Genomic DNA, 20,666 nt, shown 5'->3' with positions numbered 1-20,666 from the left:
GAGCTCTCACATATTCTAGTCATATTTAAAAATATATTATTGACTTCTGAATAGTTCAAATTCCACAGCCTTGTCTTCTAGTCCTGATACTGTTTTTCAAATGAGACATTCTATTGGTGAAGCTTTCCACTGAGTTTTTAATTTGTCCTTGTGAGTTTCTCATTATCAGCATCATTTCAGTTTGGCTTTTCTTTATAGTATCTATCTCTTTGTTAAATTCTATTTTCTCATCTTGGATTGACTTTCTTTTTTCCCTATCACTTCTTTGCTTTTGTTCTTTTGCATTGTGTTCATGTCTTCCTCAAGTAGTTTGAACATAATTATAATATTTCCTGAAGTTATAATAAAATTACATTTTCCCTTCCCTTTTCTCCCTCTAAACCATTCCATATACCGCCATCCTCTTTTGCCTTCAAATACTTGGTCTCCTTTTTCACTAATTGTTATTGCATTTATATAGAATGTACATATACATCCCTAAATGTAAACTCTTAAGTCTGTATAATGTTACTTTTATGGAATTCTTTCAAATAATTTGCCAGGAATTTCTTCCAAATCATTCTCATTGGAACTATTTCTACAGAGTATGCAATTCCTGAGGAAGATAAATTATCTTTTTTCATGTTACTTTTATTTCTGCTCTGGATTTGGCATCAGGTACCTGTTTGTTGGCTCTGTTTTTCTTTTAAAAAATCATACCTCACTTTTTCTCTAGTGGTGTGTTTACAATGTTTAAGAAACGATTAAGTTGGAATAGGGTTACAGTATTCTCTTGTGACCATGGATTGATATTAGGGCCAGATGTGCTCTCTCTCTAGTATTCTCCTGAGTATGAGGTCCTATCCAAGGTCAGACTGGTGTAGATGGAGTTTCTGTCCCATCTAGCCCATAGCCATGTAGTCCAAATAAACACATAGAGACTTATACTAATTATACACCATTTGGCTGATGAATCAGCTTTCCTATTGGGTAGCTCTTTCTTAATTATTAACCCATAACTATTAATCTATGTATTTCTCCATGGCCTTATCTTACCAGAGAATGCCTGCACTTGTTACTCCTTCAGTGGCTATATGGCATCTCACTAGCGGCTCCTCTCTGCATCCTCTTCCCAGAATTCTCCTCATCTGGTAGCCCTGCCTACACTTTCTGCCTGGTTACTGACCAATACGAGAAACCAATAAGAGAAAAATATATTAACAGCATATAGAAGGACATCTCCCATCAGGTTGGGTCTTCTCCAGTGTCCTCAGCTTGTATGGTAAGTTGTGAAGCACACTCCATCTGTGGACCCTTCTCTAGGACAGCTCAGGGTCAATACTTAGGCTTACAGCTTCTTATGCACTGCCTCCCCACACATCTGTGAATTTATTATATTAATAACAGATATCTAATGTGCTTTAATGGATTAGTAGTCAAGGATATAAGAAGTCACCAATAATGTAAATAACAAGAAATGATAGCAATAAAATACAGGAATTGCCAAAGTTCTAATTTTGGAGGAGTGCCAGGATCAAAACTAACTGGGCAAATGCTTTGTTACTGACATACATACCTGGTTTTTATTATATTGCAATATTGACAATTAAAATTTTGCAAGTAAATTGTTCAAACATTCAAAACTAAATGGTCTGAAAGTAGAATTTTGTGGCTGGGAAGATATAGTACCTGCCATATCAGCATGGAGTTCTGAGTTCAAATTCTCAGAACTGATCTAAAAAGGAAAGACACCACCTGATCTGTTCATGGGGCAGGAGTGGGGTAGAGACAGGTGGATTCCTGAAGCTCATTGGCTAGTCAGCCTAGCATATAGATTGCCTGTAATATAAAGAAAGATGGAGAATAATTTAGGAAAGATACAATATTTACCTCTGTCATACACACGCACACACACACACACACACACACAAAATACAACACACAACATACCACACACATAACAATAAAGGAAATAAGACATATGTATAAAATAATTCAGCCATATATGCATGCCAATAAAATTTATGCTTATATTAGGAAAAGACATATTTTATAACAAAATAATTGAGACAGTGATGGTTATTGAGAATTAAAAGCAATGCTCTTTGTATATTACTTTTACAAGTAGCTGTCAAAAGGTTTTACAAGTATTTAAATACAAAATGTTTTGAGATTTTAACTTTGAGTTCAGTGTTACTTGTGTTTGTAGTTGTAATGGAAACAATAGGTTTTACATGAGTCTAATGTAGTATATCATGGACTTATGTCAGTAGTTATTTATCCATTGATCAATTTTTAATTTTTTACATCAGTATTCTGTTCAACTGGCATAAATATTGAATCTTTCTTAAACTCCCATTTTTTTCTAAGCCTGGTTTCCAGATAAGTTCCCAGTAAAAATATTATGCAGAGTCAGTATTCTTTCTGCTTAATGGGGGAAAATCACCACAGTGTTGAAAGGCTTCCCATTGTGAGGAGTGGGTGGGAAAGTGGCAGATGTGGTGGATACTTCTGAAGAATTTGACTGGCCCACTGGAGAGCACAGCCATGTCTGATTAGCTTGACAGCTCTGACTAGCCATTTGTACATAAGCCAGGAGGTCTCTAATTGTTTTCCAGGTCACTTAGGGATTAATGGTGTATTGTGCCTGGACAGCTCATAGACTGATCAATATTTGCTGGAAGAGGCAGAGCTTGGCAAGTCAAGAGAGTAATCAAAGTGACTCTATTAATAGATACAGCCCTTAAGCAATGACTGTGGAACAAGACTGCCAGGAGAGTAGACTTTCTCTATATCACGTACCACTTGTACAATTTTAGAATACTGTTAAGGAAACATAAACTATAACCAAACTGAGTTCCTCTGAAATATTATTTTGTATACAACTGTAATTATGAAGTATGTATCTTTTTATTCTCTCCTCTGGTGTCTGCTAAAAGCACGTTCTGGAATTATTTTTAAGAAATTCACTTATTCTCTTAATATATCAAGTTATTCGCGAAAATGTTTTGGAATTTCATATAAGATCATTAACGCAATACCCTTTTCCACTCCACTAAAACTATAATAGCGAACCATTCTGACTCAGCATCACTCCCTGAAGCACGACTGTGGCTACTCATTCATTAAACATGTATGTGCTTCAGGCTACATCTTGGTTTCAAATCACTAACTCAAGTTTTATGACAAGTAGAAAATACAATGTCCTAGGCAATATTTAATTTTTATCAGTGTGAAACATAATTAAATATTTGCTTTAGGAGTTCCAAAAAGACCCAGTGCAGAAGAAAACTATTAAAAGTAATAACTTTTTAAAGTATACTGACTTCTTACAATTTAAAAGTCAAAGGCAGGAGAAAAATATCCAAAATATGCTGCAGCCGGCATGACTTTGGGATAATTTCCTGACTGGGGCAATGGGAAATGAAGAAATGACAGTTGCATGTACCAAAAACCTTGGACTGGTGTGTTCTTATGGAGATCAGCATCAGCCTTGAAACTCAGTTTTATTGTACATAGATGAATAGCTCATCTCAGTTGGGTTGGATATGTAGGGTTGTCACTGTAGGGGAGCAATATCCAGTTGCAGTTATCCGGCAGAGGAAACTGTGGCTGAACCTTTATGCACACACAGTCAACATCCATACTTGCATCAAGGGAAGGCCATATTCATGCCATTAGCATGAGTGTGAGGCATTGGCATTCTTCACATGGCCATGCTCTTGTTTTGGATGCTCATTCATACAGGGACACACTTTGTTCTTCACAGAAATGCTAATATTGTTTTGTGATGATGCTACTTCAATTGTCAGAATCATTGAGGAAAGACATGTAAGGGTCCTCATTACAGAGAATAGTCAACTTATATGTCAGGTTTAAGACATTTATTTATTTGTGTGTGTCTGTGAATGTTGAGTCTATGTATCTGTGCGCATGTGTGCCATAGGAAGCATCTGGCTATCAGTGACTGTTTTCTAAAGTGATTCTCTTCTTTCATCACGTGTGTCCTAGAATTTGAACTCATAACACAGAGCTTGGTGACAACAGCCTTCAACTGCTTTACCAGCTGTCTGGCTGCTTTTGACAGTGTCTAAAAGAGAATTTTAACTCAATTTTCTATGAATAAAGAAAACCCTTGACCCAATATTTAGGGTTGGAAAAAATGTGTATTCTGTGTGAATGAAAATTAAATGCTGAATTCCCAGTACTAGTTAGAGTGTCCATTGATGGGCAAACTTGTAGTTTGGGTTTCTGATAGGAATTGCTTTGTTGATTTGCCACACCCTGAGTTACTCAGATGCTGCACACTGTATGTCCTTCACTCATGAACATCTAACAGGAGATAATGGTAACATAATTTTCTCAGCCTCAAAGCATAAATAAGCCACAGTACAATGTTAAATAACCACTTCAAGAAACAGTGACTTAAAAGTGCCATCTAAAGTGGCTGTACTAGTTGGTACTCCCACCAGCAGTGGAGGAGTGTTCCCTTTTCTCCACATCCTTTCCAGTATAAATTGTCATTAGTGTTTTTGATTTTAGCCATTCTGATAGGAGTGAGATGGTATCTGAGAGTTGTTTTGATTTGCATTTCCCTGATGGCTAAGGATGTTGAGCACTTTCTTAATTGTCTATCAGTTATTTTAGATTCCTCTATTGAAAATACTCTATTTAGTGTTATATCACAAATTTTGTAATTTTTTCTATTTTTATTTAAATTAGAAACAAGCTTACTTCACATGTCAATTCCAGCTCCATCTCCCTCCGCTCCTCCACCCCCCAGACCCCCTCTAGCCCCCATCCCAATCCCCACTCCAGTCCCTAAGGAGGTAAGGCCCTCCATGGGGGACCTTCGGAGTCTGTCATTTCATTCAGGGCAGGGCCTAGGCCCTCCCCCAAGAGTCCAGGCTGAGACAGCATCCCTCATTGTGGGATGGGCACCTAAAGTCCATTTGTATGCCATGGAGAAATACTACCAAGGCCCCATAGATTGCATAGGCCTCCTCATTGACACACACATTCAGGGGGTCTGTATCAGTTCCCTGCTGGCTTCCCAGCTATCAGCTTGCGGTCCAAGAGCCATTAGTTTGGGGTTAAAGAGCTCTCCCTTGTTCAGGTCAGCTGTTTCTGTGGGTTAAACAAGCACAGTCTTAACCCCTTTGGTGCTTACTCCTCCCTTTTCAATACTGTATTCCAGGACTTCACTTCAGTGTTTAGCTGTGGGTGTCTGCCTCAGCTTCCATCAGTCACTGGTTGAAGGTTCTTTTTCCCAGATTCTATGGCAGTAGGATTGTAGGCTGTCACTCCCTTGATCCATGTCTAAAATCATGAATGAGTAAGTACATACCATGTTTGTCTTTTTGTGACTGAGTTACCTCACTCAAGATGGTTTTTGCTAATGCCATCCATTTGCCTGCAAATTTCAAGATTCCATTTTTTTCCCACTGAATAGTACTCCATTGTGCAAATGTACCACATTTTCTCTATCTACTCCTCAGTTAAGGGGCATCTAGTTTGCCTCCAGGTTCTGGCTATTACAAATAATGCTGCTATGAACATAGTGGAACAGATGTCCTCATTGTAAGAATGTGCATCTTTTGGGTATATACCTAAGGGTGGCATTGCTGGGTCTTATGGTAGGGTGAATTCCATTTTCCTGAGTAATCTCTACACTGATTTCCAAAGTGGCTATATGAGTTGGTACTCCCACCAGCAGTGAAGGAGTGTTCTCCTTTCTCTACATCCTCTCTAGCATTAACTGTCATTGGGTTTTGATTGTAGCCATTCTGACAGTCGTGAGATGGTATCTCAGAGTTGTTTTGATTTGCATTTCCCTGATGGCTAGGGATGTTGAACTTTCTTAAGTGTCTCTCAGCCATTTTGGACTCCTCTATTGAGAATTCTCTATTTAGTTTTGTACCCTAATTTTTAATTGGATTATTTCGTGTTTGGAGACTTGCTTCTTGAGTTCTTTGCAAATTTTGGAGATCAGCCCTCTGTCAGATGTGTGGTTGGTGAATATCTTTTCCTATCCTGTGGACTGCCATTTTGTCTTGTTGACTGTGTCCATTGCCTTAGAGAAGCTTCTCAGTTTCAGGAGGTCCCTTTTATTAATTGTCGATCTCAGTGTCTGTGCTACTGGTGTTATGCTCAGGAAGCTGTCTTCTGTACCAATTCAGTCACGGGTACCTCCCACTTTCTCTTCTAAAAAGTTCAATGTGGCTGGATTTATGTTGAGGTCTTAGATCCATTTGGACTTAAGTTTTCTGCATGGCAATAGACAAGGATCTATCTGAAGTCTTCTACATGCCCCAGTAATGAGATTCATGACTGCCTTATATGCCATAATAGAGCCTTCATCCAGTGGCTGATGGAAGCAGAGCCAGACACTCACAACACTGAACTGAACTGAAATCCTGGAATCCATTTGCAGAGAGGGAGGAGTGATGAGCAAAGGAATCCAGACCAGGCTGGTGAAACTCACAAAAAAGATGACCTGAACAGTGGGGAGCTTATGGACCCTAGACTGATGGCTGAGAGGCAAACATGGAACTTATTCAGACCCCTTAAATTTGGGTGTCAGTGAGGAGGCCTTGGAAATCTATGGGGCCTTGGGTAGTAGATCAGTATTTACCCCTGGCATACGAATGGACTTTAGGAGCCCATTCCACATGGAGGGATGCTCTCTTGGCCTGGACACATAGGGGAGGGCCTGCGCTCTGCTCCGGATTGTATGACAGACTTTGGAAATCTCCCCTGGGGAGAGGCGTCGGGATTGGGTGGGGGGATGGCAGATTGGTGGGTGGCAGGGAGCATAGGAGCGATAGAGAGCTGGGATTGACATGTGAAGCAAGCTTGTTTCTAATTTAAAAGAAAAATAAAAAACAACAAACACAAAAAGTGACATCTGGTTGACCTTAGAAAAAAACCCAATGAATAAATAATTGTGGTACTCTACCTTTAAGTCACAGTGAGAAAGTAAGATTTTTAATACCAGGTCATGACAGATAAACATGGAACCTAAAAATGTTTATGAGAGGGTTACAAGTTACACATTTCCCCTTTATGCCTGAAATTGTCAGTCTCTGTACTTTTTCAGTCTACTCCTCTCATGAGGAAAAGAATATGAAAGTCTTAGGCCTCTATAGGAAGTTGAAGAAAAGAAATATTCCTTAATATTTTTCTAGTGATTATTTTTCTAATGGGTCTCTCCCATAGTCCAGCGGCAGTTGAAAGTGAGAATGGGTGGTGATGTTTGCAGGGGTGAATGTGGGAAAGGATTCTTCCACAAGTGGGTGTTAGCAAATCTTATTGCCATTGTGACTGAATAAAATTTGCAATCCATATAAAATACAAAAACTTTGATAAAATATATAGTAAATAATATTAGTCAAAAACTCTAAAGGAGCCAATAACTTCTGAAGCAATACCTGGTTAACTATTGGATAATGGAATCATGGGATCAGGTCTATGCTGTTCAGTCCAGTTCTGCTCTCCAAAGGGCAATGCTAGCTCCACCACCTTTGTGTTTGTAGGTTATTCTGTTGTTAGCTTGTTTGTTATCAGTAGAATTGTGGTCAACCTTAAGATCATTATAATTGTATTTTAATTATCCTTCTATAACCTATATTTTACTGGTAACATATTAATACTGTTTTCTAAACTAATGTCTATTGGTTTACATAGAATAATTAATGTAAAATCCAACCAGATAATCAACTTTCAAAAGTTTTCAGATATCATTACAATCCAAACAGTATAATAATACTATTAAATTATTTTTATCAATGTATTACTTTAAAATTTATGTATTATATTAGGATTATCTCCTTTTATTAGATATTTATATGGCTTCTAATATTTTGGTATTTTTACGCAGACCCCCATTATGGTATATATTTGTATATATTTCAAATCATGTCAATATTGTAGCCTACAAATAAAGTTCCCAAGACAAGATTAAAATTAATAATGTGTATTTATATTGTCCATAAATATTTCAACTTGCATATGAGTAATACCTAAAAATTTATGTCCTTACCTATACTGTATAGAATTTCTACCATTGTTGTAACTTAATGGATGTTAAGGGAAAATATCACATTAATATATCTATCTGTAGTTTCTTTTAATACAGTTAAATGATATCATAAATTATAAATTTTATTGTAAATTCTTTTCATGATTAATGCTTACATTTTCCTAATGTAATACTGTTTTACTCATTATCTATGAGGCTAATCTAGCAATGAATATATCACTTGAACTGTAAATACATTGCATTTTCTTAATTTAGTTATGTACCTTAAAGGTGAGTGTTTTGTTCATGTTGAAAAATGGCTTGAAAGTTTCTGTAGTCATTGATACTGACCTTTTCCCTTTTCAAAATTTTTACAAAATCTCTCTGCTTCAACTTTAGATTAAGTTCAACTGCATTTTATTTTAGTTTAAATTCTTCCTCTCTCAACTACTAGCTCACCCAGATATAGCCCATTGAAATTTGTTATATTTGGAAAAAGTAGTTTTAGATTGATAATTCAGTGTGGCTTTCTCAAATATGTAAGAATGAAAGTTTTTACAAACCTTGAGATAACAAGAGAATATGCACCTAATTAAATTTTCTCAGTACCCTCTCACTTGCCAATTTCAAGTTATATTATCCCCTTCTACTTGTACATAGTATGTCAGCCACTCTTTGTCAACTTGACACTAATTTGAGTCACCAATGAAAATAATCTCAGTTAAGGAATTGCCTCCATCAGATTACTCTGTAGGCAAGTGTATGGGTATTTTGTTGGTTGTTGATTGATTTGGGAAGTCCTGGTCCACTGCCGGCGGTGCCCTCCTGGTCAGGAGATCCTGGGAGACATAAGAAAACAGGCTAAGCGAGTCGCAGAGACCAAGCCGGTAAGCAGCATTTCTTTACAGTCTGTGCTTCAGTTCTTGTCTTCAGGTTTCTGCTTGATGATGGACTGCAACCTGTAAGCTAAACAAACTCTTTTCTCCCCCAAGGATCTTTCTGCCATGGTGTTTTATCACAGCAACAAAAACCAAACTGATACACCTCTACCACATTTAGTTACTTTAACCTTTACAATCTTTCTTTCCAACTGAATGCTTCAGGACTTACTTTTCATGCTCATGTGGCTTTAACATTTGTTTCTTTCTTGTTTCTTGGAATTCACATTTTTTCAACACTGTGAGTATAAACATGCCTCCATATCTGAGGTATCTGTAGTTTCTGATTCTGTCTTCAGGGTCAGACCACTATGGGACTGGGAATCTCAAGATGGGCTTATTTGTCCATGTTACTTACTTGATGTAAATGTGGCTTACAGTTATTTAGTAGGCAATAAAAGCATAGTTTCTAGTAGCATGCATTATGACACAGAAAGCATGTTTTACTCTGGTATATAACCAGGTTTAAACTGATGCACCAGCAGCTACAATCCCAGTCTTTAATAAGCTCTAAACTTTGAAGATATACTGAGCAGAACAGTGGTCTTCAGAAGCTGTTACACTTGATAGAAAAACACTAGGTATAAAGAACTCATTAGGTATATTAAAAAAAAACAAAATAGCAGCCCAACTACTCCTATTAGTCTGTGCATGAGAGCAATAAACCCACTTCACAGTTTCTTTCATTTTCTTTCAATTACATAACACATGGGATCACCATTCATTCTTTCAGAAACGAATTTTAAACATTTATTTACACTTCTAACCATTCTTCTAAGATCTAGCTGTGTTTCCTCTTGTCACTTTTTCATGAAGATTTCCTTACATATTGTTTTTATGATCAGCCATAAACTGAACTGTGGTCTTCTCTTTATTGATTTTGTCTTCTAACTACTGTTAACTTAACCTTCTTTACTCACTGTTTTCAAAGAGCTGTCTAGGCAAGACTAGATTTGGACACTTTGACTGGTCATGGTAATCTACTTTGCTTCCCACTCATGCACACATATTTCATCTTAGCTTGTGTAAAGCCTCATAGTGTAGCTTCTTTAATTATATTACATGGTATAGCATTGCAAGAAAACAGCATAAGGAATTATTAGCATTAATAAATGACATTTCATATTCTATTTTCTGCTATGCACTTGACACAAGATCAAGAGTCATATTTGTTTGACTTTTCATTGGATACATAAAGCATCATCTTAAATCATAGCTGCTTGATAAATTCTGAATGACAAAATAACCTTAAAATACTCCATAGTTAAATTTAAAAGATGCTAAAATTTTCTTGGAAGTTCTGTTTCCTAATCCTAACAGTAATGGCTTATGACTGTTTTAAAACGCAACACACCCATCTACCACCCGACCTGGCAATCAGAACTGTGTGGAACTGACTCAGAACTACTGATAGGTCGCCTACATACATTCCTTTGCTAACCTTCCCATCCAGTAACCATTTTATCCAGTAACAGCATCAAGGCATTCCAACATAGAATTAAACCAATGAATTTTAGCAATCCTTCTGCATACTTCTGAAGATCAACAGAGTAACTCTTCTAAGACTAAAGATGATTTATTCAAAGGCTCAGAGGTTTCCCTTTTCCCTAGCTGAGCTGGGACCATTTCTGACATCCCATTCACATACCAACACAGTAGTCCCAAAACTAATTATTTGGCTGAACCACACCTGCAAGTTGGAATCAGAGCAATCAAGGATCCAAAAATTATTGAACAAAGATGAGACACAAAGAAACAGTATCAAAGACCTAAATTTATATGCCTATATCAAGACCAAAAAAAATAAGTCAAACAAAGGAGATTCCTGAGAGAAACAGCTCAGTGGACAGGACACTGTCTGAGTGGACAGGACAATGATTTCACAATAGCAACTATGAGTATGCTCATGGAACTCAAAGAGGCTATGAACAAATTCCTGAACAAGGACTGAGGAACCACATATAGTTGAATGAAATTATGAAGAATTCAAGATATGAAAAAGAAATTTAATAAAATTATAGAATCCCTGAAGAAAAGTCAAAGTGAAGTAAAATTTAAAATGGAACACTTAGAAAGTCTTTTGGAAAGTCTTATCAACGTATTATTCCAAATAGAACTGAGAATGCCAGGTCTTGAAGATGATGTAGAGTATTGTATTACTCATTAAAAAAAAGTTGAATTATGAATAAATGCAGGAAGAGGTCATGCAAGAAATCAGGGGTACTATAAAAAGACCAAAGCTGTGAATAATACATACAGATACAGAAAATGGAGACCAAGCTCAAAGCCACAGGAAATACTTTTAACAATATGATGAAAGACTTTTACTCAATTCTAAGAAAAAGATCCTAATAAGGTTCAAGGGGTATCTAGAATACCAAATAGGTCCAGAAAAGAAAGTTTGTGTCATAGAAATAAAACACTAGAAATTATATTGAAATCATGAAGAAAGACTAAAGTACATATAAATGCAGGCCCATCAGAACAACACCTGAGTTTTATTTCTTTTTTTTTAGATATTTTTTTATTTTTAAATTTACATTTAAATTAGAAACGAGGTGGCTTCACATGTCAACTCCAGGTCCCTCTCCATTTCCCTCCCCTCCTCCCATGGCCTCTCACCAAACCCCCAATATCCCCTCATTTCCCTAGGGAGGGTGAGACCCATCATGTGGGTGTCAATAGTCTGTCATTTCATCCAGAACAGGGCCTGGACCCTCCCCCAAAAGTTCAGGTTGAGAGTGCATCTCTCATTGTTGGATGGGAGTCCAAAGTCCATTTGTATACCCCAGATAAATACGGATCTACTACCCAAGGCTCAAAAGATTACCTAGGCATCCTCACTGACACCCACATTCAGGGGGTCTTGATCAGTCCCATCCCATGGTGGATTCTTGGCATCAATGTGGGATTCAAGAGTTAACCCTATCAGGTTAGCTGTTTCTGGGGGTTAAACCAGCCCAGTCTTAATGCTTTGGTCATCAGTCCTCCCTCTCTGTCACTGGATTTCTTGAGTTCAACTCTGTGCTTAGCCGTGGGAGTCTGCCTCTTCTTCCACCAGCCACTGAATGAAGGTTCTGTTTTCCTGACTATCTGGCCATGGTATTGTAGTCTGGCACTCCTCAGATCTATGTCTAAAATCCATATATGAGAGAGTACATGCCATGCTTCTCTTTTTATGACTGGGTTACCTCATTCAGGATGGTTTCTTCTAGTGCCATCCATTTGCCTGCAAATTTCAGTATTCCACTGTTTTTTTCTGCTGAATAGTAAGTACACCATTGTGTAAATGTACTACATTTTCTCTATCCACACTTCCGGTGAGGGGCATCTAGGTTGCTTCCAAGTTCTGGCTATGACAAATAATGCTGCTATGAACATAGTGGAACAGACATCCTTGTTGTATGAATGGGCATCTTTTGGATATATGCCTAAGAGTGGAATTGCTGGGTCTTGTGGTAGGTTTATTCCAATTTTTCTGAGGAATCTCCATACTGATTTCCATAGTGGCTGTACAAGTTGGCACTCCCACCAGCAGTGGAGGAGTCTTACCCTTTCACCACAACCTCTCCAGCATATATTTTCATTGGTGTTTTTGATTTTAGCCATTCTGACAGGAGTGAGATGGTATCTCAGAGTTGTTTTGATTTGCATTTCCTGCATGGATAAGGATGTTGATTTGAGCAGTTTCTCAAGTGCCTTGCAGCCATTTTAGACTCCTCTATTAAAAATTTTCTGTTTAGTTCTGTAGCCCACTTTTTAATTGGATCCTTTGGTGTTTTGAAGACTTGCTTCTTGAGTTCTTTGTAAATTTTGGGGATCAGCCCTCTGTGAGATGTGGGGCTAGTGAATATATTTTCCCATTTTGTGGACAGCCTTTTGTTTTGCTGAATGTGTCCCTTGCCGTACAGAAGGTTCTCTGTTTCAGGTGGTCCCATTGATTAATTGTTGACCTCACTGCCTGTGCTACTGGTGTTATGTTCAGGAAGCTGTCTCCTGTACCAATTTGTTCAAGGGTACCACCCACTTTCTCTTCTAAGAGGTTCAGTGTGGCTGGATTTATGTTGAGGTCTTTGATCCATTTGGACTTAAGTTTAGTGCATAGCGATAAACATGGATTGATCCGCATTCTTTTACATGCCAGCCTCCAGTTATGCCAGCACCATTTGTTGAAGATGCTTTCTTTTTTCCATTGTATATTTTTAGCTTCTTTGTCAAAAATCAGAGGTTCATACATGTGTGGGTTTTCAATTCGATTCCATTGGTCTACCTGTCTATTTTTGTGCCAATACCAAGCTGTTTTCAGGATTATAGCTCTAAAATAGAGCTTGAAGTCAGAGATGGTGATGCCTCCGGACGTTGCCTTGTTGAACAGGGTTATTTTGGCTATCCTGGGTCTTTTGTTTTTCCATACAATATTGATTTTTATGGGTGAATTAAAGCCATTAATTTTGAGAGATATTAATGACCATTGATTGCTCATTCTTCTTTGATTTGGAATGGTTTCTGGTGGTGGAATTATGTGTGGAATTCCACCTCTTCGTTCTTTTGGCTGTTGGTAGAGTGGGATTCTCTAATGCCTATGTTTTTCTGTTGTAATTAACTTCCTTGGGTTGGAGTTTTCCTTCCAAAACTTTCTGTAGGCCTGGGTTAGTGGATACGTATTGCTTGAATCTAGTTTTGTCATGGAATATCTTGTTTTCTCCATCTATAGTGATTGAGAGCTTTGCCGGGTATAGTAGTCTGGGCTGGCATCCATGGTCTCTTAGTGTTGTTAGAATATTTATCCAGGACATTCTGGCTTTCAGAGTTTCCATGGAGAAGTCAGATGTAATTATGATAGGTTTGCCTTTATATGTTACTTTGCCTTTTTCCTTAGCTGCTCTTAATATTCTTTCTTTATTCTGTATATTTGGGGTCTTGATTATTATGTGGCAAGGGGAATTTTTTTTATTCACTCTATTTGGTGATCAGTAAGCTTATTGTACCTTCATTGGCATGCCTTTCTTAAGGTTGGGAAAGTTTTCTTCTATGATTTTGTCGAATATGTTTTCTGCCCCTTTGAGGTGGTTTTCTTCACCTTGTTCTATACGTATTATTCTTAGGTTTTGACTTTTCATGGTGTTCCATATTTCCTGGATGTTTTGTGTTAAGAATTTGGTGGACTTAAGATTTTCTTTGGTTGATGAATCCATTTCTCCTAGTGTATCTTCAACACCACCTGAAATTCTTTCTTCGATCTCTTGTATTCTGTTGGTAATGCTTGTATTAGTAGTACCTGACCATTTGCCAAGCTTTTCTATTTCCAGCCTTTCTTCAGATTGTATTTTTTATTGTCTCTATTTCAATTTTCAACCCTTGCACTGTTGCAATTTTCTGTTTATCTTTCAATTCATTTGTTGCATTTTATGAATTTTTTGGTTTGTTCTTTCTTCCATTTCTTGCATTTTTGGTTTGCTTTTTCTTCCATTTCTTGCATTTTTTGGTTTGTTATTTCTTCCATTTCTTTCAGAGATTTTCCTATGTCCTCTTGTAGGGCCTCTAACACTTTCATGAAGTTGTTTTTAAGGTCATTCTCTTCTGCTTCATTTGCAATACTATGTTGGAGTCTTGCTGGTGTGGACTCTCTAGAATCTGGAAGTATCATATTTGTTTCTTTTTTTTGCTGAGTGTGTTTTTGTATTGTCTCTTTCCCATCTCCTCTTCTTGTAAGTTGCAGAAAGAGCCCTTTTCGGTGGGTGCTAGCAAGTCCAATAATCTGGTAGTTCTTCTATTCCTTGTCCTCGTTCTGGTCCCGTGGATGGAGACGAAGACCAGGAAGCTGAGGTGCTTAGCCCCCCACCTGATCCACTGGTCCCTTTGCTGGAAGAGAAGACTTAGGATCTGCGGTGCTCCTGCTGGGATGGGAATCCCTGTGGCCGTCCTCATTCACTGGAAGGACTTTTCTGTTTTACAAATTGTGTTAGATTTATTTTAATTTATTGGTATGAGTGTTTTACCTGTGTGTGTGTGTGTGTGTGTGTGTGTGTGTGTGTGTGTGTATGCACAATGTTCATGCTTGATGCCTATGAAGTTCTGAAGATTTCTGATCTACTGGTTCTGGAGTTAGAGATGTTTGTGAACCATAATGTGATGCTGACATCTGAACTCAGGACTTCTGCAGGTACAACAGGTGCTCAAAGCATTGAATCATCTCTCCAGAAGGGCCTAAACTGCTATTCACAAGTCCCAAAATACCACAATTGCCATACCAGGTTACTGTACTTATCAAAAGCATGAGTCATGACTAAAGAGAAAGAAACACTTTCCATGAAAAAACAGGTTTAAGGAATTTATGTCCACAAAGACAACTCTACAGAGGATAGTGAAAGGGCTGTCTTGGTCTCAAGAGATGATTATATACACCCATGAGGATATAAAGTTTTTGTCATTCAGGTCTAGAACAGTTAACTAAAGGAAACCTAAGTAAAAGTTACAACAATGATGTAATGGCAATCATTTAATAATGATTGTCAATATCCAGATATTAACTCCATGATAAAAAGATACAAACTAACAGATTGGATTATAAAATATGATCCACCTATTTTTTTTTTTGCTTATAAGAAAATTACCCAACCAGATATTCACCACCTTAGGTTAAAAGGATAAAAATGGTGTTCTAAGCAAAGTGAATCAAGAAACAAGGGGTACACACAGGAAAGACATCAGCCCTTCTTGGCCCCAAACTCCGGCGATCCCAGCCAGCTAGGTCAGCTTGGGTCTCCGGGGGAACACTCCCCATCCTCAGCCCAACACCCATCCCCTCGATCTTCTGGGGCCTCTCTGGGCATCCAGAAGACCCGCCCACACAGGAAAGACATCAGCCCTTTCAGGCCCCAAACTCCAGCGACCCCAACTGTATTTATCTGATCACAAAAGAAAATTGAGAAAAGTGAAACACCAAGAAATAATTTAGAAATTCCTGGAATTGTATGAAAATGAAACACAATGAGTCAAAACCCATGAAACACAATGAAGGTGGTCGCAGGATGAAAGTTTATAGCATTAAGGAGCTTCTTCAAAAACTAGAGAGCTCCCATAGTAATCACTTATTTTTGCTCCTGAAGACTTGGGAAAAACGAGAGCAAGAAGTACCTCCCCCCCCAAAAAAAATAGATGGCAAGAAATAATACAGATCAGATTTGAAATAACGAAATAGAAACATAAAAGTTTGAAGAATAAAAGAAAGGAAGAGATGGGACTTAAAAATATTAAAAAAAAGATTGAGAAAACTTTAGCTAAATTTACCAAAAGAAAGAGAAAGAAGTCCCAAGTGAATAAATTGGTAATGAAAAGGAAAACATTACAACAGACACTGAGGAAATTCAGAGTGTATTAAAGGCATACTTTAAGAGTCTACACTTCACTAAATTGGAAACCTAAAAAGAAATGTATGGCTTTCTTAATATATAAGACCCACAAAATAAAATCAAGATGAAGCAAATAATTTTAATAGATCAATAAAATAAAATATCAATTTAAATCTCCCTTAACTGAAAATAGTTCATGCTCAGGTGGATACACTGAAGAATTCTACTTGACTATCAAAGAGGAACTAGCATCAATATTCAATTATTCTGTGAAACAGAAAAAGAAAAAAAACACTTTCAAATTCTTTTTATGAAGCCAGTATTACCCCAATACAAAACCAAATAAAGATTCAATAACAATAACAGATATCTTGGAAAAATCTTTCTAATAAATGTATGTGCAAGAATTGTCAATAAAATACTTGCAAATGGAATTAAAATACATCAATAAGATTATCTACCATGATAAAATTGACTTATCTCAGAGGTGCAGGGATGGATTAACACACACAAAAATGTAATTCATCATATAAATAGACTCAAGAATGGAAACTGCATGATCATGTCATTGGATGTAGAAAAGGCCCTTGACAAATTCCAACTTGTACTTTTGATAAAAGTTGTGGAGAATTGAGAGCTAAAGGCACATATTTTCTTAGTACAAGAACTGTACAACAAGCCCATAGCCAACGTCAAGCTAAATGGAGGAAACCCCATCTTGTTCAGCAAAATAAGTAGCAAGAACATGAGTCTATCCTGGCAGGTGAGGCACATGAGATTGGCCACAAATCAGCAAACAGCATTAGACTTTCTCCTATGGTTTTCATTCACCTGAAGTTCCAAAGTTTCTTAAGGACTTTTCTTTCAACAACTGCTTTTTACCATTTTAGGAAAGCTGAACTTCTGTTCAAATATGATATGAAAGGCTGTATGTTGAATTCAGGGCAGTGGAGGCCAGCAGCTAATAGAAAACTATGTGGCAGTAACTAGGTTCTCCAACTTTTCACTTGGGTGGTTTTGCTATAAAAATCTAAGTTGAAAATTCCCTAGTGTACCCTGCTCATGTAGTGGCTTACTACGCAGCTAAATATATAGAAAAATGTATTAAAACATGATATTTATGTGATAAAGGAGTGATGGCTTTTTAATATTACTCATCTTCTTATTAATGGTGTTAATCACAGCTACTTTATCTCCATAAATTTCCTTGTAGGTATTTGCCAGAGAGCCATCTGAAAAGATTGAGTATTCAGTATGACTTACATATAGTACTGAGCTGGACAGACACCAGGATAGTGTGTAGATAAATGTAAACATACCTTCTCAAAGAACGAAGCAGGTAGTGTTAAGGTTTTGAAGATAATTTATAATTTGTAGCAACATAAAAGTATATGTTATAACGGTTTATGACTTCTGCTCTTATATAGCATATTGGACATTCTTGGAAGTGTATCTGAATATTTTATTGAAATCACAAACTTACCAGCACTTCCAGAATATAGAGTTATAAGATTTACCATATCTAGATTTGTATCAGAATTCACTTTTATCTACCTAAAGTTTGGCACTTTGAATACATGTTGAAAGTAGTGCAGCCACAGAATAATCATTAGGGGCAGCACATGGAGAACACCCGCTGATACTGAGTACATATCTTCATTGTTCGGGTTAACATGGCTCAAAATGATCAGAAACACAGACACTGGTCTTCATGTAGAGAAATCAAATATTTGATTAAAACATGAAATCCGCATACAGCAAGAAAACCTCAAAATTTTACTAGCTCTGGATTAATGATAACTTTTGTCATCTCAAAGTTTATAAATCCCATAAACATAGAATATTCCCTGGAGATTTAAAATAAAATGTATAGGATGAAAATATATGGATGTATAATTAACTGCAAACATTTCAAACAGAAAATAAGAATTTATTAAATAAAAATTGTATACCAAAGGCTCTAAAGACTCGTGAGGCCATCATGAACTATCTGCCTCTATTTGCAACTATTTTAGGAAAAAATTAGTTGCCAGTGTGTCACAAATTAATTTCATATGCAGTATAAATAAGTTCAACACCATGTAGGCAGAATAAATTTTATGCGCTATTCTATTAAATTTTAATTTTGACAATAATCTTAAACTATATGGGATGTGTGTCATAAGCATTAAGACAATCACCTGAGGTCACAGAGTATTAACTGCCGGGGCTAAGCTTCATCACAAGCTGCTACCCAGTAGGGCAAAGGCTACTTCCTCAGTGTGCACATGCTTGTGCTACACGTGCACACATGCACACACACACACCAGTAAGTGAGAGCTCAGAAGAAAAAACAAGTGATGTACAGCAGGTGACTTGTCATGAAAACCTTAATGTGGTTAATGGCTATGGACTTGCTTCTGGGATGAGATTGTTTAGATAGGAAGGAAATGAAAGAGCCTCTACTCTCCAAGTACAGTAATGGCAAAATCCAGAGACTGGCTATACTCTCTTTGTCTATATTTTAATATGTTCTATAGTCATTCCTATAACTCAGAAACTCATAAAGTTTCAATGTTTGTCTGCAGCTTCAAGCTAAGTCAAAGCCTCCAATTTTTTCCTTCTTAATTTAGTGTAGGTGCTCAATCAATCATTAAAAGATATGTGACTTTGGATTCACTCATTCATTCAGTGCATACTAAATTTTTTTGAATGTGTACTCATTATGATCTAGAAAGTGTGCTAGGTGCTGGAGAAAACATGATCTCTGTCTTCCTAGGAGCAATGGCTCTCATAAAGGACATAGTTCAACAACATACATTCACGCTTCACAAGGCCAAGGACACATTCTGACAAATGTGTCAGCAGGCAATTTCATAGTTGTGTGCACACCACAGATTGCACCTGTACAGCAATGTCAATCACTAAACATGGCCTCAATACAATTGAGACATGTGATCAGCACCAGATGTATGAATTTGCTGGTGAGACACAGCATGCTATTTTACAGTAAACTTTAATTACAAGTAGAGGGAGTATCCTTTAAAAATTAAGAAGTATGATAGAGTAAATACATGCACAGCAAAGCTTGTTTACTATCATCACTGAGTACTTCACACTACTTATGAATGCACATGTTGTACCTTCATTGAGGGAAAAATGTGTTTGTTACATCAGAATCAACATTGCAGGCTATGAAATACAAAGTGACAAGAATTCTTCAGTTGATTATTATGTCATGGCACTCCTGTTGGATTTCCAGCCTGCCATTGTCCAAAACATCATCACGGTGCTGTGAATCATTTTATAGAGTTTACTAGATGAGAAGTAAGAGAATCATTGTTGTTGTTTTTGTTGTTGTTGTTGTTGTTTTGGTTTTCTTTGATATTGTTTGTTTGATTTTTAAATTACATTTTTATAAAGCCTCCCTATAACAGTGACTTCAAAATACTTTTTGAATGCAGGGCCAGTTGAGTACTAATGTCCTTCAAACCACAGATTTCCAGGAATAAACTACCTGGGCATTTTGGATACTGTGGAAAGTTTAGCAGAAGTGGATATGCTCTACACTTGAGTTTGTCTGTGTACAATCACATGTCATTCATGGATATGGGTTTGACTCATCTAAGACATGTTTGTGCAGTTCCAAACAGAGTTACTTTTGGAAGGATGCTGACATGAATTCATTTGCATTGGAGTTTGCAATGCATAGCATATAGATATCACTCAGGTAGAAGAGTCAAAAAGCATTAAGAAAGAATATTCATCATTGCTATTCTTGAGTTATTTAAATTATGGTTACAGGATAGTGCAAGTAACAATAGCTTACAAAGCAATAGTAGAACAATTAAGCCTTTATTTTAAGACAAAAATGCAGATTGTTAACAGCCAGTTCTTTTAAGTTTTACTATGCTGTAAATCAAAGAAAAACATTCTCTGTGTAAGCAGCAGGTATCAAAATGTAAAACCTCAATAGAAGTGTCTCATAGAGAAATTTTACAGTGGAAAACATGAAGGCAAGGGCTGCATTCATCCATAGTTATAAACTGTTGGTTCCTTTCAGTTGCATCTGATGTATTAACAAGATTCTCACACATGAACATTTTGTTTTATTTCACAGCTAATGTAAGTATGATGCATTAGGAACACATATTATATACAAAATAATCTAAGTTAATAAGCGTTTCTGTGTTTAATTTTTAATTTTCTTGAATTGAAGGCTACCACTAATGTATTTATAGTTTTGTTATATAATGGATTCTGCCTTAATCATCATTTTAAAACATCCAGTTCTTTGGCATGAATTTTTATCTTCATTTTGTCTTGGAAAAGATTGTGTCTTTACTTCTTTTCATTTGTCATTCTAACAGTAAATATGACACATTCAGTGATTAAAGC

The sequence above is a fragment of the Mesocricetus auratus genome, unplaced genomic scaffold, assembly GCF_017639785.1.
Source record: "Mesocricetus auratus isolate SY011 unplaced genomic scaffold, BCM_Maur_2.0 Super-Scaffold_100009, whole genome shotgun sequence".
Taxonomy (NCBI): Eukaryota; Metazoa; Chordata; class Mammalia; order Rodentia; family Cricetidae; genus Mesocricetus; species Mesocricetus auratus.
This window is presented reverse-complemented; position numbering follows the sequence as displayed.